Genomic DNA, 16571 nt, shown 5'->3' with positions numbered 1-16571 from the left:
GAGAGAGAGAGAGAGGAAAGTTGGCAACAGATGTTACTCAGGGCAAAACTTTCCCAGCAAAAAAAAAAAAAAAAGATAAAGATATATCCTGCACAACTTTTAGAGCAAATAGAGTTTTATCAAGAAAGCAACAATTCATTTGTCCTATAATTTGTTGTGTCATTATACAATAGGCACTATATTATTCCTCAAGAAAAAAAAGACTATCAGTCTTTATTTTATAAAGTTTAAAAACAGCAAGAGTCTCTGATAAAGGTTTTGCTAGATTTTATTTCAGTCTAAGAAGGGGTTAAAAAAAGAAGAAACTGAAAAAAAAAAAGAATGGGTTAGATTTAACGAGAAGACAGGAAGAAGAAAGATTTCATCACCTACTCTGACCCTTTTCCATAGAAACCAGGTAACTGCTGGTGCCATTCTAATTGAGGTGAGTGTATTCATGAAGGAGTCAACTTAACACTGATTCAATGCTAGCACAAGCCATGGGTATTGACCAGAGAGTGGACATGCTTCTAACTGACAGAGGGTGGAACTCTCAGTTTGGAATTCTCCTCCTTTCCTTTCTCCCAATACGTGGTCCCCCTGACCTTCTCACTCTCCAGGTCCCTGCAGTCTCTGCCTACTCCATGTTTCTTTATGAACCAGTGCTTTCAGCCACATCAACCGCCAACTTCACAGTGCCCATCCTCTCAGATTTAGCCACAGCAGAACAACATGCCTAACGAGAGAACGGGCAAGGGAAAAATAGCCAGGCTCTTCTGTAGCCCCAATTTATTGACTCATTAATAATCTTGGTGTCACCTAGTCTTCCAAAAACAATAAGGCAGTAATTAGCTTGGCTTGGCCAGTCAGCCAGCCCACGATGAAAGGCAATAAAATGGGAACAAATGGAAAGACAAAAAGTAACATAGGTTTATAAGCAACATACCTTTAAACATTTTATTATCATTTAAAATGAGAAGGTTTAGAGTTTTAACTACATAATTAATAGCCCAAGAAGCTACTTGTCTGGACAGAAGGCATACCAACTTCAAGCACCAGAGGGAGGGTGCCTAGGAGCAACCTGGGCACAGCAAGGTACAAATTATAAATTCTTTCACAGACAGCAGCAAGGTCCAAAATCCTCTGATCTGCCTCATGAGTCTGCCTCCAGAGACTAGTAAGTGTTCTGTCCCTGTAGGAGTCGCCAGCACTGGCAGCCCAGGCACCTCACAGGGTAATTAGTGGGCTGTCCTTTACCTTCAGTGGAGGCAACAATGTCTATTTCTGGACTTGGTGCCCACTTCACAAACACCCCTGCTACATTCTCAGTAAATGTACACACATATTTCAGTATATATGTATTTATATATACTTGTAAATATGTATTTTATATATATGTACATATATGTATGAATGAACCAACCCCAACTCCAAACATAAGTGTCACTTCAGTTTAGCATCAATGCAGGATTTCAGTTTAGTTATTCAGATTTCTTTCCGTGGTCATCTTGACTTGCAATGTTCTGAGGTGGAACTGAAGAAGACTTAAATGTTTCAAACTAGAAGCAAGAAAGTTGGGATCTTCTCACCACCACTGTCTGGTTCATCTCCGACTCCGTTTCCTCATCAGCAAAAAATAATGTTACTACTGTTATTGAGAATGACGGCCCTTGTGGCATTGTCTCTGTGGTCACATCTGAGCAGGTGCTGCTCCTGTGGTATGAGTGGGGGTAGGAGCATTGAGTTATGCTGAGACCATAATGCCAAGCCAAAGGGAAAAGAGAGAAAACCAAGAAAAGAAGTAGCCACAGCCAAGGGAATGAGGCCATGTAAGATGTGAGCCCCCAAGGCGAGTGTCCAGCGGTCCCAACTGCAGTGCACAAAGGGGCAAGGTGACCTCAAGCTTAATGCAGACCAGTATGTATGGTGCTGAGGTGCTGAGTGGACACAGAACCTGAAGACCCCAGACAGACAAAGATCAGCACACTAATTCTAGGATGTCCTAGTTCAAAGCAGGATCCACCCCAGAGAAGTTTCTAGAAAGGGTTAAGGAGCATGTGTAGACTTCAGATAACCAGGCTACAATTCATACCTAGTTCTAAGAGGACAAAAAATAAGGAATGAGGAGAAAGGCCACAGCTCCTATAGCAGTGCTCAGGTCCATCGCCATCCTGGGGGCACCAAGAGGCAGGGATAAGGCAAGAAGAAGAAACAGAGTTGCTAATACCCTCCAAGCCCTGACCAAGATTGGCTCAGGATCGGAATCTGTCAATGGAAAATCCCCGATGTTTCAGCAGAGCTGGGAGCACTGAGGAAAATCAGAGACTGACTTGACACTCATTGACATTCACCCCTGAAGGTTCCCAGCACCCTGGCATTAAGTAACTGAAAGCCCTCAATGGGAAAGAAGATATATTGAAATAACCGCGATAGTTATTAAAGTTTGACATCTACCCTAGGCTGATGATTGGTGGAAAACTGCTTTTAAACCCTTTTTTGCTTCCTGAAAGTGACCATTAGTGTGAAAAATCAATACTCTGAATTCCTCAGTGTGTTTCTGCTTTCCATAGGCAGGCAACATGGCTCCTTGTGGCACAGGCCTGGGTACCATCTTCTCAGAAACCAAGATTAGGGGCAAGGCAACTGTCCTCCAGGTTCTACACAGAGCCACCCTCCAAGGCCAGAAGAGAATACTCAAGACTAGGAATTTTAACAAGCTACCATCTTGACACTTTTGAGTGAATCCAGTGGTTACATCTGTTCTTGGCCAGGAATTTTCTAACCAGATCTGAATAAATGCTTAGTGAGTATTGTTTTCACTCCATCGGGGTCTGTGGCTAAAAGGTTAGTGGTGTTTTGTTTTACAGTATGAGGGGAATTTGGTGCCTTGGAAACAGAGTGGTTAACACAGACCATAGGCCAGTGGTTTTCAACTCAAGCTGTACCTAGAATCATCTGAAAACTTTTTAAAAAATACCAGTGCCAGGGCTCCACCCCTAGAGATTCTGACTTAATTTGTCTGGGGTATGTAATATGCCACAGAATGTTTTAAAAGCTCCACAGCCAGGGGCCAGCCCAGTGGTGCAGCGGTTAAGTTCACACATTCTGCTTCTCGGCAGCCCGGGGTTCACTGGTTTGGATCCCGGGTGCAGACATGGCACTGCTTGGCATGCCATGCTGTGGTGGGCGTCCCACATATAAAGTAGAGGAAGATGGGCACAGATGTTAGCTCAGGGCCAGGCTTCCTCAGCAAAAGGAGGAGGATTGGTAGTAGTTAGCTCAGGGCTAATCTTCCTCAAAAAGAATAAATAAATAAATAAAAGCTCCACAGGTGATCCTTCCATCCTACTAGGTTGAAAGCAGCACTTCTCAAACGCTAATGTGCGTATGAATCCCTGGGGATCTTGTAAAACATGCAGATCCTGATCCAGTAGGGCTGGGGTGGAGCCTTAGATTCTATATTTTTAACTAACGTCCAGGTGATACCCAAGCTGTTTGCCTACAGGCCACACATTGAGGTGTTTAGAAAATACGGAAAAAAGTTTCAAGAAAGGGGGGTCCACGCTCCTTTCCTCCCAGGGCTCTTAGTAGGGGAGCCCTCCCTGACCAGGGCAGACCCACCCCCACCCCCAGATCTGTGGCTCTGACTTAGCTGTCTGTCAGGTTGAGCAGATGCTTCCAGAGCTCAAAGATGACCTTCTGAGTTAGCTATGAAAATAAGAAATCGTCCAAATGTCTAGTAAGGCCTCAAATCAGTCAGGGCAGCACTAATGGGAATCCAAGAGTGAGCAAATAAGAATCAAGCAGTGAACTTTAAAAAACTGAACCTGCCTTTGTTTCGCTTTGGCTCCAGGCTTGTGGGGAAACTCCCTGAGCAGAAGCTTGGGTGGCCCCAGTTTAGTCAGATGGTGAGCAGAGGCTTCCGGGGAGGAAGAGGGATGCCGAGGAAGGAGGGCTCCATTTACAATCCGTGGCTTAGAACACAGCACAGTCCACACAGCTCTGCAGACCTAAGCCTTGTCACTGAGATGGGACCCTGTGAGCTCCTCCTGAGGTGACTGCCACTCTCTTCTGCCTTCACCTTCCTGACATCCTGCTTTTCTCGGCTCCCTTCCCGGATCAGGAGGATCCAACATGATGAACTTCAAACTCTGCGTGGCCTCCACATCTGTGTGATCCTTCAGCCTTACCTCCCAGGACATTCTTCTTTCCTCTCCACCCAAGCTCAGGGGTCATCTCCTCACCAGGGCCTCAGCATGGTCTTCCTCCACCTGGAATAGTCTCCTTTTCACATTTCCAATCACTGAAAGTCTCCAGCCTTTCAAGGCCCAGCTTCAGTCCTATCCTTCTCCTCAAGTCTTCCCTGACCTAACAGCTCCCACTCCGTCCCTGGCACTTCTAGAACATTCCCTGGTTGTTCCTGGCTTTTACATGCCCTGTTGGTCCCGACTTAATCATCTTTTCACAAGAATATGGTGCATCTCCCTAACCACATCATGAACTTCTGGCTTACAGTACTGTACCTATACTTTCTTATACCTCTTGCACCCAGTACAGCTCTTCATAAACAAAACGTGCTCAGTAAGATTTGTCACACCTTTGCTAGAGAGCTCACCACAGTCGATGAAGCTGTGATGAAACCCAGAGGCAAGATTCCCATTCCACTCACAGACAAGACTTCTCACCAATAACAGAAGCATCCATTACCACAACGCTTAAGATCTCTGTCTAATCTGGGGATGTTTGCCATTATGTGGCATCAAACAGTCCCTGTTCTGGGTTCCCTCAATGCCCTATTCTTTATACTCCCTTGTGCCCGGGACAACCATCATGCTGGGATGGGCATCCAGTTCAAAAACTTAATCTTCAGGCTGTACAATTTTCACTCCTTGTAAGGAAGTCAAAGTTCTTTGCAGGATCAGGCCGTCAGTCTGTTCTGAAGAGAAAAACAACAGGGTGTGGTCAGAAGAAAAGTAGAGACCTAGCGAAACAAACGTCTTCTGGAAAAACAGCTCATACAGCTAGAACAAACAGGTATAGCCACTTCCCTAGCTCCTAGCAGAACTGCACCAATGCAAAGTTGCAGATACATATGTACGAATGCCAGCCAACGCCATCTGTCTAGGAACTACCATCAAGCTTTTCTGCAGGGCTAAATCTGTCCAAAACAGTAAATAAAAACAATGGAAGCTATGAATGTGATCATTAGATTGCTCCATGGGAATACTCTGAAAGCAGAACCTTGCTGGGGGTCTTAGGAACGTCCCAGTGTGCTGGCAGCCCTTGACAAACAGCAAAGGAGAAATGAGATGCATTTGCTGCACATTTCTGATTCTCTCCCAGGGTTCAGTGCACAAAGGCCCTGTTCCTTTCCCCCCCAGGACACACGGCCAAAAATGCTGCCCTCGGTTGCACACATGGCTTGCCTTAGCCAGGTTCTGTGTTGGCCTTGGGCACTAAAGCCTGCTCTGAATCCTCCCCCGCTGCCCTGGGGCTCCTCTTTTGTTTCAGCCAGCCTTCTCTCAGGTGCCAGTCCTCCGGCATCACAGAGAGGGAAGAGAGTTAAATTCAGTCAAGGTTGAAGGGGAGGAGAAGACGTTGCAATTAAATTGCTAATTAAGGAAATACCAACCTGAAGAAGCTAATTTGCACTGACCTATTTAAAATATCTACCAGTAGATCAGGCATGAATTGAGGTGCAGCCCTTTTATGCAATAGCCAACTGGCTTTCTTTCAGAGCAGCAGCTATCAATAATTCCATGCTGAGGACCATCTGATAGGAAATCAACCGCTGGCCCCTGGAATGCCAGCATTCCCCACTGCTCTGTTTTCCCAGTTGTCAGCTCTGTTTATAAATTGTCCATTTATAGCAAATCCAGCACCTGCTATGAACACCTCATCCTGCCAAGTGTTGGAGTGCATCGCAGAAAGAGCCACTATAGACTTGCTCAGTTCCTTTTAACCTTTTCCCAGCTCGGGAGTTTGAATATTTGCATAGGAATTCTGAGGGAGGACTTATTCTGAAGGAAAAGGATAGACAGTCTATTAAAAGTTAGCATTTTGCTCCATTAAAAAAAAAAAAAAAAGCAAATCATCATTCTCTTGGGAGACACAATACTCTCTTTCTGAACAAGTCTGACATTGGGACACATTTAAAATAACCCCTGGAAAATTCAACAGGGTAAAAACGCTCTGGAGAAAGGTTAAAGGAGGCTTTCTTTTTAACTCCATTATGTAGTTTTTTAGCTCACTGACAATACTGCCACTTAGCAGATAATGCTGCCTGCTGCTCAAAACCATTATGTAAAATATATTTAAAGACACTTTCCCAGTGCTGGAAACCCAATACACGACTGACATTTGGTTTTGCTTCTTGCCAATTATCCATTTGCAAAATCCCTAGAATTGATTCTCATAGTCCCACCCCTTCCCCCAATCCCACTGTTTCTGTTCATTTTGTTCTTTGTAAAACAAAATAAAGTCAAATGGCACACATAGAATATTCATGTTGTGTGGGTTCACAGCTTCTAGAGGGTAGTGAAGGTCAAACCAGACGCCATGGCGCAAAGAAACATAGTGGTAACCTTGGGGAGGTGAGGCGAGCCCTTGACGCTTCAGTTTACACCTTCCTACAATAATCCTTCTCAAGCACAAGATTGTCACCCTTTTAAAGCCACAGAGGGAGACCCTGATTAAGACCACGTGGGCAGAGGCAGCTGGACTGAGGGGGCGGCATTCCTGATCCCCAGCCCTGCATTCAGCCCGGTGGGTGGCCCCATATTTTTATGAGAGGACTAAAGGGCTTAATACTTCTTTAAAAAGAAAAAAAATGTTGAGCTATCTGGCTATAAAAGACAACCCATCCAAGGTTATTACTATTAGTGGGCCGGCAAAGTTAGGTAGTCCTGAGATCAGGAAAAACAGAAGTGATTCAAGAAACAGAATTAGAGGGCATGAAATTAAACACTCAAGAAATTAAAAATGCTTGCTCTGGGCAATGTATTTTCCTTTGCATGGCCCAGGGTCCTCAGCATTCCGTCTGGCATAGCTTGTAGCTTTTTGTTACAGTTTATGCAGATTAAACTAATCCTCGATTACATAGGCATCAATTCTTTCTTTCCAAAATGGAATCATGCTTAATCAGTTACATGTTACACTGATGCAAATCATCCTTGCTTACTTTTTGGTCATTCGATGGCCATCTGTTTTACCAACCTGGATTCTTTCACTCATCACAGAAGTCAGGCTCCATTACTCGAGATGATCTCTGAGATGCCCCTGCTGGAGAAAGGAATGTGCAAATTAGGAGACTACAAATCAGTTTGAAAACTCAATGACTCCTTCCCATAAATCTGTGTCCTTAATATTAAAAATCATTTGGAGGTGCTGAAAAGAAAGAGAACTGATAGCCAACAGGAACCAGCAACCCTCCTCTCTTCGGGGCACGGATTAGTCGTGGAAAGGGACTATGCAGATCTAAATCCATATTCTGCTACTAAAAATAGAAAAGAGGAAACCTTTGAAGCCAGAGAAGGCCTAAGAACTGTCAGCAAAGAGCCGGAGCTACCCGGGCAGGAAGCAATGCTCCGGTGGCAGTTTCGTGCTGCCTTTTTTTTTCTCCCCTGTGGCTTTCACATTCATCCTGTTAGAAAGATAGCTTTCAAAGGCTTCCCTTCAACACTGACACGTACGCGCCTTCACAACCCGCCTTTCTGCAGCAGCTCAGGGGCCTGGCGCTCGCTGAACGTTGCTTCCACAGAGCCCTTGGGTTTGGTGTGATTTTCCCCCATCGGTCATTTCAATCTGTTTAAGGTTGAACAGTGAACTCCTCATAGAGACGTTACACAGAGAGCCCTCAGTAGGAAACGGTTAGCTGAGCAAACATTTGTTTCCTGTTTTGCTCTTGATAATTTCACATTTCAACTCAACCTAGCTTTCATCCTTTTAATTTTTTTTAGAGTCATGGAAATCAATGCACCAAACCAGTGAAGTTTGTTTTTTCTCATGGGCTTTGAATGACACTCTGAAAATGACCCTTGAGTCTATCTTATGAAAGGTATTTGAATTAGAAGTGGTTCTTTGGAAGCAAGAGAGTGAGAGAGCTTTGGAATGGCCTGTGGGACAGCTGGAGAGGCACAGAGGGTGAGAGGGTTTCTAGCAGGAGATTAGGTTCATGGGTGGTGATGAGGCAGCTTACGGGTCAAAGAATGGAAATTAGGGTATGGAGGAGAACGCAGATAAGTGAGACGGTGAGGAAGATGGCAGAGCCTCTGCTACCCCATACGGCACCTTATACAACTTAGGAAAAGTCACCCCTTCTTCTGAGGCCACACAAACCCATGTCAGGGCATGTGGCTAGATTTCGGTCCTAACTCTTCCCTTTGGCCTCGTGCCCTTCTGCAAGGCCCAGCCTGCACCGTACCATGTGTGGGGCTCAGGAAAAATGTGGGCAAGAGATTGAAAGGCCCAAATGGGGAACTTTAGAAGAACTGGCAAAAAAAAAAAAAAGTCACAGATGCTTCTGGTAGCATACAGGAAATCCTGTTTTGAATCATAGAACTTTGCTGGCGGGTGGGGGTGGGGGAGGATGGTTAGCAAAATTGATTTCTCCAAACTAGCTATATGAAAACATCCCAGTGCAGCATTTTATCCTTTGTCATGTTTCATGCGATACTTGTATTGTTCATTTGAAGAGAGCTTTATGTTCATCACATCTAAAGAATAACTTCCAGGACTACTACAACTTGTCTTTATTTGTCAGGATCAAAATCTGTGCCTAGATCCAAACTGCTGTGACTACTCAGAATCTGATGACAGTCTTCAGCCAAGATCCAAGAACTTTTGAACTTCATAGGATGAATAATCAGAGATTCTTAACTGCCTTTATCACAAAATTCTTGAATGTTTTTTGAAACAACTGGTTAAGCTTCAGCGAAAGGAAAAAGTACAACAACCTCCACCACTCAGACCATTTTTCAAGGTCCGTCACCAATCTGCTCAGGTTAGGTCCACGAGTTGCATCATGGTTAGCAAAATTAAAGTGAGCAAGAAGTCTAAATCTCATAGAAAATAGAAAGTCAAGAGAAGAAACAGTAAAAATGACATGACGTGCCTATTATCAAAACACAGTCAATACATAACAAATGCACCACTCTTGCTCTTGTTTAGAACCTGGGCCTTCAGTGACTACGAGGGAACCATTCATGTTTATGCGACAATTCAGAGAGTTTACAGTTCTTCAACAACTGTTGCATGCTCCATCTCATCAAATCCTTTGAAGCAAGTATGGTTTTGTCACTGCCTTTTGGTAGATGAGAAAACTGGGATTTCAGACAAGCTAACAGACTCACTCAAGACCATCTAAATAGCAAGTTACAGAACCAGGACTCAACCCCAGGCCTTCTGGCTTAAACCAGTGATCTTGCTAATACACCAGCTCTCTGGTTCAAATGGAGACATCTCCTGACAGCCTTTTGCATCACAGACAGGTCTACCTATTTCTGGGAGGACAAATATTCAGCCTGACCAAGGATGGGATCAGCAATGATTTACTCTAGCAACCTCAATGACTTAGCTCTTGAATATGTACTTTACTTTCCAAAGATTTTGGTCTATAAAACTGTGTTCTCTGCTGCAATTGACCCAGGGCTCTAACAATCAAAAGAGTCAGTCAAATATATGGAATTACAAAAGTCATTAGCAATATTATTGAAACTCATGTTTTAAACAGGACAGTTAAAAAAATCACTTAGTTATTTTTAACAAATAAAAATTATACGTATTTAAGGTATACAAAGTGATGTTCTTATATATGTTTACCTTGTGAAATGACTGACAAAATCGAACTAATTAACACATCCATCACCTCCCATTGTTACCTTGTGTGTGTGTGTGTGTGTATGTGGTGAGAATGCTTGCGATCTATTCTCTCAGCAAATTTCAAGTAAACAATACATTATTATTAACTACAGTCACCATGTTGTATGTTAGGTTTCCAGAACTTATTCATCTTATAACTGAAAGTTTGTACCCCTTGATCAATCTTTCTCCTTTCCCCCTCCTCCCAGCCTCTGGTAACTACCATTCTACTGTCTGAACAGAACAGATTTTGTTTGGTTTTATTTTGGTTGTCTTTGGCTAGTTTGGGAATGTTAGTGAGTGTGATGTTTACTTTAACATGAAAGCATGTAATGAAGTTTAAAGTAGGTCTTGCAAAGAACTCAGGGTTGAGGCCAATTCTAAAGGTAGGTCTCCAGTTGATCAGTTCCCGTTGTTGGAGCACCAACCGCCCATGTAAGAGGACACTCTAGTGTGCTGACTCACCATCCAGATCAGTAGCTTGCACGTTGAAGGCTGAGACTAAAGTCCTCCTTCCTGCAGTCCCTCTGCCAAACACATTTTTGGAGAAGTAAGATGTTAACTGATTTCAGTTAATAACAGCCTCTAAGTTATCTGCTTCTGTAACAACATATCTCTCAACCCTACTTCAGATTCCTGGTTAAAAATGAAAAACTATTTTTAAAAATTGAGAATACTGTTGTATCTACCATTTCAGGTGTCTGAAACCAATTTGATCAAATTCAGAATATCGTAGTCTTAAGTTGTCTAACAAGTGACAAAACAATTTGGGAGGTTTTAAGACCAAGGCTGGCAATGATCCGTTAGAAGGCCTGCTTCCTGGAAGATTCAGCCATGCGATCGAATGACGACACTACACGGCCAAACTCATCCATCACCACGTCTTCACAACAACAGCCCCTTAGAATAAGACTAATGGAAATGCCATATATACTCTAACCAGGTAACTACCCAGAGTTCCAATAACTAGCCCCTTACTGCTTATAGCCACCTCAGTCATGAACACCTAGGTTACAGTGTTAAAATTCATCATTTCCCAAGCTACTCTACAACACCCGCAATTTCACTTCTAGTTTTCTACCCTAAAAAAATTCTCGCATGTGTGAGACATACATAAGAATGTTTGCGGCAGTGCTTTTGTTATTTTTAAAAGGTTGGAAGCAACCTAACTGCCCCTCATTGGAGAAATGGATTTAAATACTTTGAATCCATGTGAATATAGCAGAATGCTATACAACAAATAAAATGAGTGAATTAAATGTACATGTTTCAGGGTGGATAAACCTCAAAATATATTGTTGAACGAAGAAGAGCAAACTAGAAAAGGCCACATGTAGTATGGTAGTTGTCTGAATCCTCGCGGCTACTGTAACAAAATACCACAGGCTGGGTGGCTTATAAACAACAGAAATGTATTTCTCACCGTTCTGGAGGCTGGGAAGCCCACGATCACGGGGCCAGCATGGTTGGGTGCTGGTGAGGCTCCCCCCTCAAGGTTGCAGTTTGCCACCTACTCGTTGTGTTCTCATATAGTAGAAGGCGCAAGGGATCTCTCTGGAGCGTCTTTTAACCCCATTCTTGAGGGCTCTGCCCTCATGACCTAGTCACCTCCTAAAGGCCCCACTTCCTAATATCATCACCCTGGAGGGTTAGGATTTCAACAAATAAATTTAGGGGAAGGGGGGAACACATACATTCAGATCATAGCACTAATATTTAAGTAAAAGATTAAAACATACAGGGGCCAGCCCCGTGGTATAGTGGTTATGTTCAGTGCACTCTACTTCAGTGGCCTGGATTTGAGGGTTTGGATCCCGGGTGCAGAACTCCACCACCTGTCAGCCATGCTGTGGTGGCAACCAACATATAAAGGGGAGGAAGATTGGCAGAGATGCTGGCTTACGGCTAATCTTGCTCAAGCAAAAAAAGAAAAGCGAGGAAGATCGGCAACAGATGTTAGCTCAGAGCTAATCTTCCTCAGGAAAAACAAAAAGATTAAAATGTACAAAGTAAGTTATAAATAACATGCAATAAATGTATGAAAGCACTCATGGAATTGCGCACATCAACTTCACAAATGGTTACCTCTGGTGAAGGAGAGAGAGAAGAGACGTTTTGTTCTACCTACAATTCTTTTAAATCTTTTAAATAGATTTAAATTTTTTTTCACAGTAATCAAAACAGTATGGTACTAATATAAAGACAGACATATAGACCAGTAGAATAGGGAGTCCAGAAATAAACCCTTGCGTATATGATCAAATGATTTTTGACAAGGGTGCCAAAACCACTCTGTAGGGAAAAGGACAGTCCTCAACAAATGGTGCTGGGAAAACTGGATATACACATGTAGAAGAAAGATGCTGGACTCATACGTTATACCACATGTAAAAATTAACTCAAAATGCATCAAAGACCTAAACATAAAAACTAAAACTTTATACTTTCAGAAGAAAATATAAAGGAAAAGCTTCATGACGTCGGATTTGGCAATGATTTCTTGTATATGACACCAAATCCATAGGCGACAAGAGAAAACAATAGATAAATTAGACAATCAAAATTAAAAATTTTATGTATCAAATGATACTATCAACAGAGGGAAAAGGCAACCTACAGAACAGGAGGAAATATTTGCAAATCATATATCAACAAAGGATTAATATCCAGAATACATAAAGAACTCCTACAACTCAACAACAACAACAAAATTTAAAATTGGGCAAAGGACTTGCATAGATATTTCTCCAAAGAAGAAATACAAATGGACAACAAGCACATGAAAAAATGTTCAATATCACTAATCATTACAGAAATGCAAATCAAAACCTCAATGAGATGCCACTTAAGGTCCATCAGGATTATTATTATTTAAAAAAATATAGAAGTGTTGGTGAGGATATGGAGAAATCGGAACCCTTGTGCATTGCTGGTAGGAATGTAACATGGCACAGTGACTGTGGAAGACAGGATGGCAGTTTCTCAAAAAATTAAACATAGATTTACCATATGATCCAGTAATTCTACTCCTAGGTATTTACGCAAAAAAGTGAAAGCAGGGATTTGAACAGATTTTTGCACACCAACATTCAAAGCTTCACTATTCACAATAGCCAAAATGTGGAAACAACCCAAATCCCCATTGACAGATAAATGGATAAACAAAATGTAGTATATACACGCAATGGAATATTATTTAGCCTTAAAAAGGAATGAAATTCTGATGCATGCTACAACATGGATGACTCTTGAAAAATTATGCTAAGTGAAATACGCCAGACACGAAAGGACAAATATTATATGACGCTACTTATATAAGTTATGTAGAATAGTCAAACCATAAAGAAATTAGAATAGTGGTTAACTGTGCTTAATGTCACTGAATTGTGCACTCAAAAAGGGTTAAAATGCCAATTTTTATGTTATGTACATTGTATTGAAATAAAAAGAATTTTTTCAATGAGAGGAAGAGAGAGATGAATCAAATATGGCAAAATGCTAAAATTAAAATCATTTTAAACCCAGGGATGGGTTTTACAGATGGTCTATTATATTGGTTTCTGTACTTTTCTGTGAATTTGAAATGTCTCAGCTTAATTTTGGCTAATTTATTATAAAATTTGAAGGAAAGTTTTTCTTAAATTTATTCTGACCCGCACTTCAAGCAGAGTGATAAGAACATGGAATAAGGTGCTGAAGGCCATCTGTCTAATTGTTTGATTCAATTTCTGTGATCTACAACAGTGTTTCTCGAATTTAATGTGCATGCAAATTACCTAGAGATCTTAGTAAAATGCAGATTCTGATTCAGTTGGCCTGGGGAAGGACCTGAGATTCTCCATTCCTTTTTTTTTCTTTTTCAGATTCTCTATTTCTAACAAATTTCCAGTTGATGCCAATGCTGCTAGTCCACAGACACACTTTGAGTAGCAAAAATCTAGAGAATGCATATATTATCTTTCATCTGAAAGTTTCTTCTCAATTATGTACTTCTAGATGATAAAAGGCTGAAGCCAGACTTGATTGCTCTTAAATGAAAATTTCATCATCTTATCATTTGTTTGATAACACTACCGTAAACCAAAATTATAAACAATTAAACCCTAACCATTATTGAAAATATTTCAAAAAGGCTATATCTCCTTTAAAAATCCTAATTGGAACCTTTGGACTCAGCTGTAAAAAGGCATAGTTTGGGACATATTAATCTCTCGTCCCTCAATGCTTTTGAAATAAAAATTACTATAGCACAAATTTCCGCTGATGGCAAGATACTTCACTTAATTTTATGGTCCTTAAACAGGCTCTTTTTATTTTGTAAATTCCAGGATAATCCCTGGTTGGGAGCTAATAATTTCGTCTACTATAAAAGGACTAATTGCCTAAAATTGAAAAAGCCACTAGGAGAAGATTTCTCGCCAGAATTGTTTAGAATCTGTTCTGTCTAGTGGGCCCAAGGTGCCCATGCAGCTAACTGAATTAAAGCTTCAGGAGGTATCGTGCTCCCAGAACTGGCACAGCTGTGATCTATCCCATTTTCAAACAGGGAGAAATCCTCTCCAACCCCAGTTAACCACCAAAACACTACTCTCTGGAATCAAATGGTAGGGTTCCCTAAATGAGTATAGTTGATTAAGAGTAAGCAGATTTCAGGCAGATTATCGCACTGCTGGCCTTGTTTCATCACATACAGCAAAGTTTTAGATATCAGAAGCTTGTCTGCAGCATTCACGAATCTTTCATCAGCCTGTGATTTCAGAGGCATGAATTGCCTTTAATCCAAACTGAAAATTTTGACACATATCCTAGGTCAGTGGTTCTTTGGAATCTGTACCCTGTTCTTCCAAACAGAACCATTATAATAATACTTACATCTAAACTTTACAGTGCCCTAACTCTGTGCCAAGCCCTGTGCTACACGCTCGGTGTGGATTATCTCCCTGAGTCCATGCAACAACCCTGTGAAATAGGTATCGTCTCAAACTCACAGTTAAGAAACCTGAGACTCGGAAAATTTTTTAACGCCTCCAAAGCCATAAAGTAAGTAACATTGTCTGACTCCAGAATCCGGTTCTTCACCATGATGCTCAGGTGCTAATTTTAATTGTAATTGCTAATCCCAGTCATAAATGGTGTCCAACAGGGCTGCTCCAAACTGCTTGATAGAACTATGAGAAATTGGAAGCATGCATGCCCCTTTCTTATAGCAAGCATCCTCCTCAATAATGGGGGCTGGCCCCGTGGCCGAGTGGTTAAGTTCGTGCGCTCCGCTGCAGGCGGCCCAGTGTTTCGTTGGTTCGAATCCTGGGCGCTGACATAGCACTGCTCGTCAGACCACGCTGAGGCAGCGTCCCACATGCCACAACTAGAAGAACCCACAACGAAGAATACACAACTATGTACCGGGGGGCTTTGGGGAGAAAAAGGAAAAAATAAAATCTTTAAAAAAAAAAAAATAATAATAATGTCTTTATTCACTCTCATTTAGACTAGTCATTAGAAACATATGGGCTTACTAGCTAATTTCTGTCAAGAAAAAATACGTTATATTTGGCAGAGTCTGCAATATTTAAGTGGAAGATCACTAATGCTTCTATTGAATCAATCAGTCCAGTTTGGCTACCTAGGGTAGTTAACATCAGAAACATTATCCCTAAAATCTAGGGATATGCTAAGTTTTCTTTTCCCAGAATGGCTAGCTGTAATGCAGGCCTGAAAATAAAAAGCTGGAGTTTGGATAATATCAGGACATTTTCATTTCTAAGGCAATTGAATTCCCTTCCAAATGACTTACTTCCCTCCACAGAAACTAGGCTCTTCCTTCCTGGGCTTGATACTTCATCAGCGAATAGAAGGGCTCAATGTACATATGAAATATTAATAGCCCGAAAGGAGGTCACATTGCTTCAAGCATCATCTATCCATTTGCTGTGCCAACGTCAGAGAGCAAATAGTGTGGGTGGGTGGAAGGACGGAAGGGCTGAAGGATATGGACAGTATCAAGTCAGAAAAGAGAAAGCCCAATCTATTTCAATCCCATTTGCAGTCTTAAATTACAACTTCTACTGACAAAGTCACTATTTCAAAAAGACATTTCTCAATAAAATGTAACTCAAAGGCGATTTGCTTGCCAGAGACCAAATGGCTATCTTATTCTTATAGATTCACATAGCACATATTCTTAGGATCTGAAGGCACAAAGGCATATTTGACTTAAGAAAGGGGGCCAAGAGGCTTCCTAAAGACAGAAAAGTGAGTGATGGTTCTTTTAAAATTAGCCACTACAAATCAAACTCTATCAAAGGGTCAGACAGGAAAAAGGCAATTATGTCATTGATGAAAATGATTAATTATAAGGACCTTAAGCACATTTTTCTTAATTATCTTCTTTACCCTCGCAAACAGAGAGAGAAAACAGCAAAGCTAACGACTGCATCCTGAGTGGGATCAGAACTACAGTATGGCCATTAAGTATGGAACATAAATACATTCTGGTATTTTTTGTTTTACAGATTGGACTCCCTTGATTACTTCTTTTGGGTTATGCTAAAAGCAAAGGTTTATTTAGTGAAAACCAGAGCTACCAGTCGTCTGAGGCTACTCATCTCAGACGCACGTGTAGAGATTGATGGAAATGCTGGATTAATGCGCAGGTTCATTGCAATTTTGCAGAAAACATTGAACTATGCATTGCCAATGAGGGACAACACAAAAAAAAACACATCAATATATCA

General features: G+C 41.6%; 1 long non-coding RNA gene across 2 annotated transcripts; it reads right to left on the bottom strand.

Moving 5' to 3' along the window:
• Window positions 1-905: 905 nt before the first annotated feature.
• LOC102148170 (uncharacterized) lies at window positions 906-7805 on the bottom strand. Of its 2 annotated transcripts, XR_011430532.1 has the most exons (4): window positions 7671-7805; window positions 7160-7260; window positions 3811-4915; window positions 906-1692 (listed from the first exon to the last, which is right to left on the bottom strand). It is a non-coding gene; the product is annotated as an uncharacterized lncRNA (long non-coding RNA). The 2 variants fall into 2 exon arrangements; XR_001379365.3 differs by lacking the exon at window positions 906-1692 and having other exon boundaries at window positions 3224-4915.
• Between the last annotated feature and the right edge of the window lie 8766 nt (window positions 7806-16571).

The sequence above is a fragment of the Equus caballus genome, chromosome 21 (assembly GCF_041296265.1).
Source record: "Equus caballus isolate H_3958 breed thoroughbred chromosome 21, TB-T2T, whole genome shotgun sequence".
NCBI lineage: Eukaryota > Metazoa > Chordata > Mammalia > Perissodactyla > Equidae > Equus > Equus caballus.
The sequence above is the reverse complement of the archived record's forward strand: the minus strand, read 5'-3'. Positions and strand labels throughout refer to the sequence as shown.